Raw genomic sequence first — 13,363 nt, forward strand, 5'->3', positions numbered from 1 at the left:
GCCCAGTTAGAAGAACATATCTCACATACAGGCAACAGCTTTTGGGATAGCCTCAGGCTCCTCCCAGCAGCTGACTCAAACAGATGCAGATACCCACAGCCAAAATGTGGATGGAGCTTGGAGACTCTTATGGGAGAATAGGAGGGAGGATTGAAGGTCCCAACGGGAATAGAAACTCCACAGGAAGACCAACAGAGTCAACTACTCCAACCAAAGAATGCACACAGGCTGGACTTAGCCCCCCTTCCCCCCTCCCCCCCCCCCCCACCCCCCCCCCCCCCCCGCTCATATGTAGCAGTTATGAATTTCTGCAATGGACTCTACCTGTTACAAAGAGAAGTTTCTTTGCAGAGGGCTGAGAGTATAAACATAAGACTGTAAGTATAAGAACAAATACTTAAAACACAGTTGAAATGATGCTGGTTTAGCAAAGTGGTAGTAGCGGTAGGGTCTCTTCCAAGATTCATGACCTTAAAAACCCTGGGGAACTGGCTAGGTTTCCAGTATCCAGTTTGATTTCTGTCTTTTGAGTGGGCCTTAAGTCTAGCAGACAGCTGCTAGCTACCATTAATATGTAAGAGCCACTATTACACACAGACGGTTACCACGCCAACTGGTAATGCTGGAGGTTCACAGGAATCATGGCTGCATAGAACTATGATTGGTTGTTCCTCTCAAGTACGAATTAGTATTCTATTGCTGTGCTAAACACCATGGCCAAAGGAGCTGGGAGAGAAAGGGTTTATTTGGTTTACACTTCCAGGTAACAGTCCATCACTGAGAGAAGTCAGGACAGGAAGTCAAACAGGATAGAAAGCTGGAGGCAGGGGCTGGTGCAAAGGCCATAAGGGAATAGTGAGCTGGAGCTAAGAAGTTAGCAGTGACTAAGAAGAGACCAGCATCACTGAGGAGACATCTTCGGGGAAGTGTTTCCTGAGAGCACAGAGGCTGCGTTCAGAGGTAGCCAAGGTTGTACCTTGTGCTGTGGCTGAAATTGGTAATGTTTAAGAGTCACCCAGGTGGTACTGGTTTTGAAGGCATGAAGAGCAGCTGAGGCTCAGCACTATGAGAGGCCACAGAAGGCCATTGGTGAAGGTGCAGCCTCAGTTGAAATTAATGGTCTAGGATTGAAGGGGTCATGCAATGAAATTAAGGCTTGGCACCATGAAGAGAGCCTATGAGAGGCTATTAATGAAGCCTAGTTACAGTGGAAGATAGCAGTGTTTTTGGAGATGCCAGTACTATGAGATGACGACCAAGAACAGCAGCAGCAGTGGAGTACAGGCAGCTGGAGCCTAGAAGACAAGCTGTGTGCTACAAAGGGCAGAGCTGGAGAAGTGACCCAAGCCCTTGGAGGAGCCTAGAAGATGGTGAGTGGATCCTAGACATTGGAAGGATGGAGTTTGATTTTGCTTTTAATTGTAACTATGCCCTGATATTTTTCCCCTCTTGAAGGAAGAAGGTATTTTAGTGGAACCAACAGATAAAAGACTTTGAATTTTTAAAAGACTTTGAATTTTAAAAGATACTGGATATTTTAAAAGGATTGAAAGTTTAATATGTAAGAATTTGCAAAGACTATGGGACTTTTAAGGTTATTTAGATCTTGGGGATGAATAAGAAAGTAAGGGTTAAGGCTTAATAGTGGTGTGTTTGTATGTCAAGTTGACAAGAGGTCAATTGTACTGACTGGTTTTGTGTCAACTTAACTCAAGCTGGAATTATCACAGACAAAGGAGCTTTGGGTGAGGAAATGCCTCCCTGAGATCCAGCTTTAAGGCATTTTCTCAATTAGTGATCAAAGGGGGAGGGTCCCTAGTGGGTGGTGCCATCCCTGGGCTGGTGTTCTTGGGTTCTATAAGAGCAGGCTGAGCAAGCCAGGGGAAGCAAGCCAGTAAGTAATATTCCTCCATGGCCTCTGCATCAGCTCCTGCTTTCTGACCTGCTTGAGTTCCAGTCCTGACTTCCTTTGGTGATGAACAACATGGAAGTGTAAGTTGAATAAACCATTTCCGCCCCAACTTGCTTCTTGGTCACGATGTTTGTGCAGGAATAGAAACCCTGACTAAGACAATCTCTCCAATGAAAGCTCCATCATTTTTTCTTTCATTTTCCTTTACAAATCACTTGTGGCCACTGAGAAGAGAAGCAGTGATATTCAACAAAAGGGTCATGAGCACATGATGGGGAAGCACATGATGATTAGTCCTGTCACTAAATGATACTGAGAAGACAGGATGCTCACAAGAAGAGAGTAGAAAAGAACTTATCTCACTCCATACGCCAATGTCAGTTCAAAATAGACTAGTAGCTTATATGTCAAGACTTTAAAACATAAAGCTACTAAAAAGGAGATTGAAGGAAAAGCCATATGACTTGGGTCTAGGTAATAATTTATTTGGTTTATAATATCAGAAGCTAAAATAAGCAAGTAAGACTATATCAAACTACAGAATTTCTGTGGAGCAAGGGAGCAACAAGAGGGGAATGCAGAACAGGATGAGAAAAGAGCTATAAACCAAAGAAACAGCTCCACAGCAAGGCAACAGATAGCGCAATCTAAAATGGGCAAAAGAGAGTTGTCGAGATGGTACCTGCCACAGAGCCCAAGAACCTGAGTTCACTGCCCAGGGTCCACGTGGTAAAGAAAAAAGCCAATTCTTTCAAGTCCTCTTACCTCTAAAGTACATGTCATGATACACATCACACACACACACACACACACACACAAAATGTACTCACACAGACATACACACATAGGCATGCACGTACAGACATATACACACACACATACACATCTCACACACATATACATATCACACACAAATTCACACTCACAGACATACACACAGGCATACACATACAGACATATACATACATATACACATTTCACACACACACATCTCTCTCTCTCTCTCTCTCTCTCTCTCTCTCTCTCTCTCTCTCTCTCTCACACACACACACACACACATGCACACACAAGTGAATAAATCAGTATCTACAAGGACAAGTGACCTGCATAGCTGTTTCTTGAGAGAACACATGAAAAGGATGAATAAAACTTATATAAAACATGCTCACAGCTGATTGTGAAATTGATACAAATTAAATAAAGGTAATTAAATAAAATAGTACAAATCAAAATCACAACCAGACATCATTTGAACCCATCAGAACAGCTATTATTGAAAGGATGAAGGAAGCGGGAATGATGGGGATAACTGGGCCTGGACAATCATGAGTTGGAGACCAGCTTGAGTTATACGGTGAGACCTCATTCAGCCCTCCATTGGATAATGAGGAGAAGGAAGGCTTGGCAATAATCTGCACACTGTATCTGGTTGCGGGCAATATAGATTGCCGCAATCTTTTTTCCTTTCTGAAGATAGCATCAAACTCCTCAAAGCACTAAAAGTAGAATTACCATATGTGATCCAGCCATCCTGCTGCTGCATAGATGGCCAAACGCATTGAAATCAATATGTTGAAGTCATAATCACATTTATATCTCCACTGCAGCTTTATTCACAGGAACCACAGTGTGGAGACATCCTGAGGGTTCATCAATATACCATACACAGCAAAATGTTATTCACCTTATAAGAGGAAATAAAATTGGTTATCTGCAATAATGATGACCCTGACAGATATCATAAGAGGTGAAGGTATGCAAATAAAGTCAGAAATGCAAATGAAGTTGGCAATGCAAATGAATCAGAAATGGTCTCTCAGTTAATGAAGGGTTTTTAGCACTAGGGACTGTGATTACAAGTACACACAGACAAACTGACCAATGAACAGACAGAAGTCAAGAAATCATTATTCCACCAAGCCCATGAAGACTAATGAATAATAGTAAAAGGCTATGGATAACTGTGTTCTCTCAACTTGTATAATGTAAAGAGAATGGGACAATTTACTGAAAGACAAAACAACAAAACTGGAAGGAAAAGAAATTAACTAAACTTGCATCTAACAAGTAAACTGAATTAATAATTCATCAGTCTTAAAATGGTTTGAATGGTGTATGATTCTTTCAGATATTTAAGGTAGAAATAATATCAAGTCTCTAATGACACTTCAAAAAAATAAGTGTGTAAGCCATATGAGGATTCTTTGTATGATTTTGACAATGAATTTTAATAAAAATAATGCATATTTGCATATACATACATATATATACACATGCATATATACATATATACATATACACACATACACACACACACATATATATACACACACACACCAATATCCATAAATATGTCTGGGCTGTGGAGACAACTCAATGGGCATAAATCACTTTCAGCACAAGGATCAGGCCCTGAGTTGGGATCTCCAGCAGCCATGTCAAGGGCTAGGTGTTCACACACACCTATCATATTTGAGGGCAAGACTGCTGTGGCTTGCTGATGGCCAACCCCGCTCCAAGTTCAGTAAGAGACAACCCTCTTTAACAAGAATAAGGCAAAAAGTGGCCAAGAAGGATGCCTGATATCCTCCTCTGGCTTCTACATGTGTGCAGGGCTGTAAGCACCCATATCATGTGAATTCATCACATGCACACGCACATGCACACACACATGCACACATGCACACATGCACACACACATAAATATACACACTCATGCACACACATACACATACACACTCATGACACACATGCACATACATATACATACACATACACACACGTACAAATAAATGTAAAAACTAACATGAAGTCTAAGAAGCATAACAAATATATAAACAAATCTTAAGTTGTAATTTATTAAAATTTAAAACTCATCTGGGTTTTTTTAAAAAAGACACAGATGAAGGAATAAAAATACAAGCTACAAACTAGGTAAAATATTGGCAAACCTCCCGTAACAGAGAACTGCCTGGGATATAGACATTTAGCTGCAAGACAGCAGACAATATAGCACATTTACAAAAGATGTGAACAGCTGTGTGCCTACAGAAGAGAAGCAGGTTGGAAACAAGTGTAGGAAAAAGAATCCGCGTTGGAACTGAGCAGAGATAGCTCAGCAGTATTTGTATCTGGGGTTCTTGCGGAGGGCAAAAATTGAGTCTTAGCATCCATATCATGTGGCTCACAACCTTATGTAACTCCAGCTCAAAGAGATCCAACCTCCTCTTCTGGCCTCCCTGAGCTTTGCACACACACACACACACACACACACACACACACACATACACACACACACACACACACACACACACACATGCACAAATAATATAAATAAATAAATAAATAAATAAATAAATAAATAAATAAATAAATGAAATTCTCTTCTGGAGGGACAGGTCTCACTGTGTAGCACTGGCTCTCCTTTCTATAGAGATCAGAGTAGCCTCACACTCACGGGAATTTACCTACCTCTACCTCTTGAATGCTGTAATTAAAGGCATATGCCACATTGCCTGGCAACTATTAAAACCTCAATATAATTTTTCATTAAAATAAGAATGAACTGCCATTGCACATGTAGGGGGATGTCAGGTTTTAAGGTTTAGGACATCTTATCTTCATCCACTCTTTGACAATCTCATATGTGTTCACACCTTATCTTAGCCATACTCACCTCTTACTTCCCTTCCTACTCCCAAACGTCCAGTAAGTCCTCTTCCCACTTCACTGTTTACTGCAGTGAAGCCATGAAGCCCTGCCTGATGGACGGATCTTCTTGGCTAGGCCTTGTCCAGGTCTTGTGCTGGAAACCATGGCAACAGTGAGTGCATGGCAGTGAAGGCTTAAGCAGTGGAGAGGTGAAGGGAAAGAAGCGAGCAAGGGATGGGTGTGGGTTAGCCAAAGTCGACTGCGTGTGAAGCCTGCTACTCTGCAAGGCAATTGAAAAAGATAGATAGATAGATAGATAGATAGATAGATAGATAGATAGATAGATAGATAGATAGACAGGTAGACAGGTAGATAGGTATAGGTATAGGTATAGATGATATAGATAGATAGATATAGATATAGATATAGATATAGACATAGACATAGACATAGACATAGACATAGACATAGACATAGACATAGACATAGACATAGACATAGATATAGATATAGATATATAAATAAATATATTTATATATATTTGTATTTCTGGTTTGGTTTTTTTTTTTTTTGGTTTTTTTTGTTTGTTTGTTTTTTGTTTTTTTGAGACAGGGTTTCTCTGTGTAGCCCTGGCTGTCCTGGAACTCACTCTGTAGACAGGCTGGCCTCGAACTGAGAAATCCACCTGCCTCTGCCTCCCAAGTGCTGGAATTACAGGCATGTGCCACCACGCCTGGCTTTATATTTGTATTTCTAAATATATATTTCTTTATATATATCTAAATATTTCTAATTATATATTTCTAAATATATATTTCTAAGTATACATATTTCTGTATATATTTCTAAATATATGTATTTCTAGATATAGATATTTCTATATATTTCCAATTATATATTTCTAAATATGCATATTTCTATATATATTTCTAAATATATATATTTCTAAATATACATCTTTCTATATATATTTCTAAATATATATTTCTATGTATTTCTATAATATATATATATGTATATGTATATATATGTATATGTATATATATATATATATATTTCTAAATACATATATATTTAGTAAAGACTTTGAATACAGGTACCATGCAAGGGTTGACAAGGGTTCCCATAGAAGACAGATTAATGAAAATCTCTGTGCCAGGCATGGGATTCCTCCTTACAAGCTATTGGTCAGGGTGGCCCTAGAAGCTTCTCAAAGTATTTTTTTATTTATTTAAACCTGACAATACCAGCTGCTGGACACTATTAGAACTGTCATCCATGATGGCTAAGTGCCAAATGGTCTGAGTACTTGGGAAAACAGTCTGGCAGATTCTTACAAGGCTGGAATAATTTATCCTATGTATAACTTTATTGTGTCTGCTGTGTATCTTACAGTTTGACAGAACCTGAAAGGGTTTTACCCTCAGAGCTGCCCAGAGTCTGTTGTTTTTCTACCATGTACACCAAGTTAGCTGACCCAAGACCTATAGGAGGTTCTCTTGTTGGTGCCTCTCATTTCTCCACAGGTACACTGGGATTGCATATGAACTCAAGCCCATCCAACTTTAGATGGATTCCAGGGATTTGAACTCAGGTCCCTTTAGCCACTGAACCATCTGCAAATCCAACCTCATTTATTTTTTAAAATGAGCTGCACCCATTGGCAGTTGATACTCCCTTCAAACTTCAACTGTAGTAGTATGATGTAGTGTCTTCCAAAAATGGCCAATAATCCTTTTCTTTCTCTTTTTCTCTTCTTTCCACATCCACCTGCTCTTAACACATCATCCTGCAGCCAATTCTGCTTATAACACTTTATCTTCTTCTACTCACAGAACAATTGCAAGATCTTTAACTCCATTGCTTCTGACAGCCATCTCCCCGTGGAAGGCAGCAGTTCCAAGTTCTAGGGTTCTGAACCTATGTAGATCATTCTTCAGATCCAACAGCATTTCCCTCAAGAACTGTACATGGTCAGCAATGAACTTTAAAACCACGGCCACACAGCAATCTATAAGCAACTGTGACAGTAGCTTCATTCCCAACTATCCTTACTGAAAGCAATGGATTCACTTGCAGACAAGTGGTGTGCACCTACATGATGTGATATTGTCAGCAAGAAGAAAAGAGGGAATTGCCATGCCTGGCAGGGACAAGGGTGAGATCTAGGGGCACAGCAGAGTGACAAGGTGCTTGGTTAGCATGCACAAGGACCTCGTTTCAATCTCCAGTACTACCAAGGTTGTGGGTACGTGTGAATGGATGAATCCAAGCAAACACTTCTAGGGAAGAGGATGAAGGTAACAGGATGTGTAAAGCATGGCTCCATTTATGTGTCAGGATGAAAGACTCAATGCTGCAAAGACAGAGTCAACTGAGAGTGATTTCCAGTTTCCAGGAGAGGACGACCCTCCAGAGACAGAGCGTACACTGCTTAGGCAGTCTTCAAGTGTGTAGTTTCTACATCTGTAAGTGGAAATATATAGGGAATAATTTTTGTAATTTGAAGGCTAGCTCATCCTGGGATGAGTGCAGAACATGAAGAGATAATCTCATTTCTGAGACTGAAGGAACTGTGTGGAGAGTTTCCAATCTCAGCTCTTCTAGAAATGTGTGGTATATAAATTAAAGCAAAATGGAACTATATAAGAAGTGTTATAGAATTGATAAGGCTAGAAATAAATAGGTCTACTCCCATGAGTTTACTGTAACTGAAAACTTAAGTGATTATGATATTAGAAAAGCAGGTCTAAGGTCTTCAACACTGGAGTGAGAAGCTTTGGATAAGAAGGGGACAAGTGTCTAGATATGATGATCTAGAGCTGGTGAAATTAGTGTGAACTCATGCTTATCTTCACCTAGATATAGAGAGTAGAAGACATATATACACACACACACACACACATACACTGGGTAGATGGCTCATGGAATAAAGTACTTGATGGACAGTATGAGGACAAGAGTGTGATCACCAGTGTGTGAAAAGCTACACACATATGATGATACTTGTGATGACAGCAGTAGGGAATGGAAGACAGGAAGACCCCTGAGACTCAGTGGTCAGCCAGTCTAGTCAAATTACCCAGTTCCAGGTTTCAGTGCAAGAATCTGTTTTAAAAAATAACAAGTAACCATGGAGTACCTCACACCCTACTGATAGCCTAATGACACAATTCATACGCCTGAGGTGCATGAAACATCAGAGGAGGGTGGATGGAAATATTTGCAAAAGCCAGAAGACCAAGAAGTCTATTGTGAGAGTGTATCTCCTAGGAATGACAGGGAAGCTTTGCCCATGATACCTCAACAATATGGCTGCGTAAAGAAGGCCTGAATAAATATAAGACCAATAGATGTGCCAACATGGAAGGGTGAAAATTCACAGGGCCCCACACCTAGATTAAAGAATCACAGTCAACTAAGAAATGCTGATAATAGAAGAAATAGTCTCATCTTCCCTAGGATGAGACCCTCTGTTGTTTATCCAATAACAAGTAGTCAGCTCTGAAATCATATACATAGGTGTAACATTAAATAACTAAAGCAGGCTACATTTATATATTCAGGTAGGAAGGTGTGTGTGTGTGTGTGTGTGTGTGTGTGTGTGTGTGTGTGTGTGTGTGTGTGTGTCTGTAAAACAACAATTAAATAAAAAGACACTGATTTTAAGAGGAACTAATGGAGTTGGGATATAAGAGAGGGGTTTCAGGGAGGAAAGGCAAGGGGAAAATTATGCAATTCTAATTTAATTTAATTATTTTTGTCTTTTTATTATTATAGTTATTTTATTTATTTACATCCCAAATGTTGCCCCCCCCCCGTCCCTCCTCACAGAGTTATTCCCCCATTCCCCATCCCCTTCACCTCTGAGAGTGTGCCCCCTGGGTATCTCTGGGACATCAAGTCTCTACCGGATTAGGTGCATCCTTTCCTACTGAGGCTAGACAAGGCAGCGGTCCTCTGCTACACATGTGTTGGGGGCCTCTGACCAGCCTTTGCATGCTCTTTGGTTGATGCCTTAGTCTCTGGGAGATCCCAGGGGTCCAGGTTAGTTGACACTGTTGGTCTTCCTATATGGTTTCTATCCCCTTCAGTTCCTTCAATCCTTCCCCTAACTCTTACATAGGGGTCTCCAACCTCTGTCCAGTGCTTGGCTGTATCTGTATCTGTCTCAGTCAGCTGCTGGTAAAGTCTCTCAGAGGACAGCCATGCTAGGCTCCTGTCTGCAAACACAGCATAGCATCAGTAATAGTGTCAGGATTTGTTACCCATCCATGGGATGGATCCCAAGTTGGGCTGGTCACTGGTCAACCATTTGTTCACTCTCTGTTCTATTTCTGTTCTTGCATTTCTTTTAGACAGGAACAATTTGGGATCAAAAATTTTGAAGGTGGGGTGGTGTCCCTATCCCTCCACTGGGGGCCCTGTCTATATACTGGAGGTGGTCTCTTCAGGTTCCATGTCCCCACTGTTGGGCATTTCAGCTAAGATCATCCCCATTGAGTCCTAGTAGCCTCTCACATCCCAGGTCTCTAGGACTTTCTAGAAGTTTCTCCATACCCCATACCCCCACTTCTGGCAGCTGCATATTTACATTCGTTCTCCTGTATTTTTAATAAATGCACTGATCATAGAAGGCATGACTTCATATATACAAAATCCTAACAATTCACCAAAAATTATTTCAGGATAATAAGTTAACACAGGGAAACTGTTAGATAAAAGATCATTATGTAAAAATCAGTTGTGTTTCTATATGCTAACAGTGAATACTACAAGAAGGAAAACTAAGAGAACCCTGCTATCAGCAATGGCACTTAAAAGAATAAAATGCTTAGACATAAAGATAGCTAGTGTACATAATAAAGACAGAGACACACTTCAGCCATGCAACAATACTAGAATAAAGTAAAGACTCTAATAGATGGAAAGGTAGCTTCTAAATCGAACCACTTATATGCAGAGGCTGTATTCCTTAATGCGGTGTACTGATTCAGTGCAGTGCTTATTGAAATCTGAACAGCTTTTCATGAATAGTTTTTCAAGACAATACTAAAAATCTATATGGGATTGTAAAGAATCCAAACAATTGAATTATTATTTGGGGAAAAAAGAAAGAACAAAGTGAAAGTTGTACATTCCCAGTTTCATAGCTTATTATGAAGATATTATAATCAATAAAGGCAAAAAGTTATAGTGACTAATGAAATTTAAAATTCAGACCTATACCCACACAGCAATAGTCAACATATATAAATTGATTATACACACACAACTTCAGTGTTCTTGCTCTCTCTGTCTCTGTCTCTCTCTCTCTCTCTTACACACACACACAAACACAAACACACACACACACACACACACACACACTCCAGTGTTCTTGGTATAGTGCTTCACTGAAAATGTTCAGTGATTAATTTTCTGGAAGCCAATGGATAGATACTTCTATGAGTGGTTAAAGGCTGGATGCAAATTCCATTCCTGCCTAAATAGTTACAGGTCCTGACTAGTTGACCTTTTTGCTTCAGTTATTTCTAGAGATGTTTACAAACCAACAGAACTGCAAGAACTAAACCAGTACATGCTTAGGTGCTCTGTGAGACATCTCTGAAAGGTGCAGGGATGGCTCCAAAACAGTAGTCTGTTCTTCCTGGAATCCTGAGTTCATCCTGTGACAATCTGATGGGCAGAGGGAAGACTGATGAGGCAAGAAATATTCATGTTAGGCTTACTCAGATGTAGCTCTAGAACCCAGATGGTGGGAGTGTAGAGAGTTCTAGAATGCTGAGGGCAATGGAACTGGAGGTATAGCCATATCATAAAGAGCTCAAATTCCCAGTAACAGGGCAAGATTTCTTTTAGAAAAGCTAGGTCACCTCTCACTTTCACTTTCCATCACCCCCCCCACACACACACACACACACAATGCTGTGAAAAGTTTTGGTCAGTACCAACTAGACTGAAAATGCAAAGTGGAATAGCATAGAAGGAAACAGTTCAGAACACTCAAATTTCATTCTGTGCCATGATAAGATCTCATCCTTGCCTGCTACAACCTAGCTGCAAGGTGAGCCATCACTTTTCCTAGCTGCAAGGTGAGCCATTGCTTTGTCCAGGATGTCCATGCCATATATCATATTCATCTGTTAATAACTACTGTATCACTGTCCTGGGAGGGGGGATATATGTTTCAGTTCAGAGAAAAATGATGCATGACAATTAGTCAGTAGAACATGGTACTGTGCCAATATTACAGTGCTAGTGTTCACATCATCTCATCACTACATGGAGTAGTGCTGGGTGTGCCAAGGGAAAGAATAAGAGAAAAGGTAGAAGTTCTCAATAAGCTAAGAGAGAAGTTCTGGGTTGCTTTGATCAATGGTAATCTCTTAATGTGTTTAATCCACATATTAAACTTTTTTACAGTTGCATACGTAGAAAACTGGTATGCATAGGCTTTGATACTATGTACAGTTCTAGGAATCCACTCGGGGTCTTATGATGGTTCTTTTTTAACATTTAACTTTTAATTACATGTATGTGTGTAGTATGTACACATGAGTGCCAGTACCTGTTTTCACGGGCATCTGATCCCCTGAACTGGACTTACAGGTAATTCATGAGGCACGTGACCTGGGTGCTAGAAACTGAATTCAGGTCCTCTACAAGAGCAACTGCTCTTAATTGCTGAGCCATCTTTCCAGTTCATGGTAGTTAATCTTGATTTCCAATTTTATAGAATCTCAAATCACAATGGAAACAAGTTTCTGGGTATGTTTAAGAGTTATCTAGATTAAGTTAATTCTTGTGGGAAGACCCACCCTGGTATGGATGGTACGTTCCTCTGAGCTGAGATTCCAACTGAATTAAAGAAAAGAAGGCAGACTGAGTACCACCAAGCATTTCCCTTTACTTCCTGGTTGGGGATGCAGTGTGACCAGCAGCTTCAAGGTCCCACTGCTATGCCTTCCCAACCATGGTGAGCATCCTACAGCCAGGGACCAAATCAAACACTTCTTTCTTGGAGTTAGCTTTGTCACAACAACAAGATAATGAACTGATGCTGGCATGCAAGGAACTCTGCTTTAGATTCAGGAATGACATTCATCACAGGGAACACCATTAAGATACATGGGGAGCACTGAGGAGGGAGCCATGCATGGAGCTAGGGTGTACGGAAGGAGCTACAGGGAGATGGTGCAGAGTGAGGGGAGGGAGGAATGGAGGTAAAGTTGTGGAGAGTCTTTAAGGAACAGGTACTCTCAAGGCTGTTTGTATTTCTTCTCCATTTAAGTCTTCATTTCACTGCACCTGTTCTTTAGAGATTCACAAGTGTCCTCCAGTGGATGGTAAATTCTCAGAGGCTGGTATTTGCTGTTTTCACTTTCACATTCTAGAATTCCTAGCACACCAGGGAGCCCCCAAAAGAAAATGTGTGAACAAGTCAACAGTAAATGGTTTCAGGTTAGTTGTCCCTTATGCAACAGGTATTTGATACAAAAGGGAACAATGAAAGGGCCTGACCAAGTGGAAGAAATGTTTGAAAATATTGCAAGTTCTGCCAGTCGGTGCTGGAATAGGATGCACAACACTTGTTTTTTGTTTGCTATCATTGTCTTCTGGCAGAGGCTGATCTCACAGAGGTTTCCGTCTGCCATTTTAGCATACCTACATTCCAAAGGGAGAGGCCCACACAAAGGAGAGTTGTGAGGGAATCAGCAGCACCAACAGAGAGAGGAGTGCAGCAGAGGAGATGGGCAATCTGGAACATGCCAGCCCAAGCATCCACATAAAGGCTGG

The sequence above is a fragment of the Apodemus sylvaticus genome, chromosome 9 (genome assembly GCF_947179515.1).
Source record: "Apodemus sylvaticus chromosome 9, mApoSyl1.1, whole genome shotgun sequence".
Taxonomy (NCBI): domain Eukaryota; kingdom Metazoa; phylum Chordata; class Mammalia; order Rodentia; family Muridae; genus Apodemus; species Apodemus sylvaticus.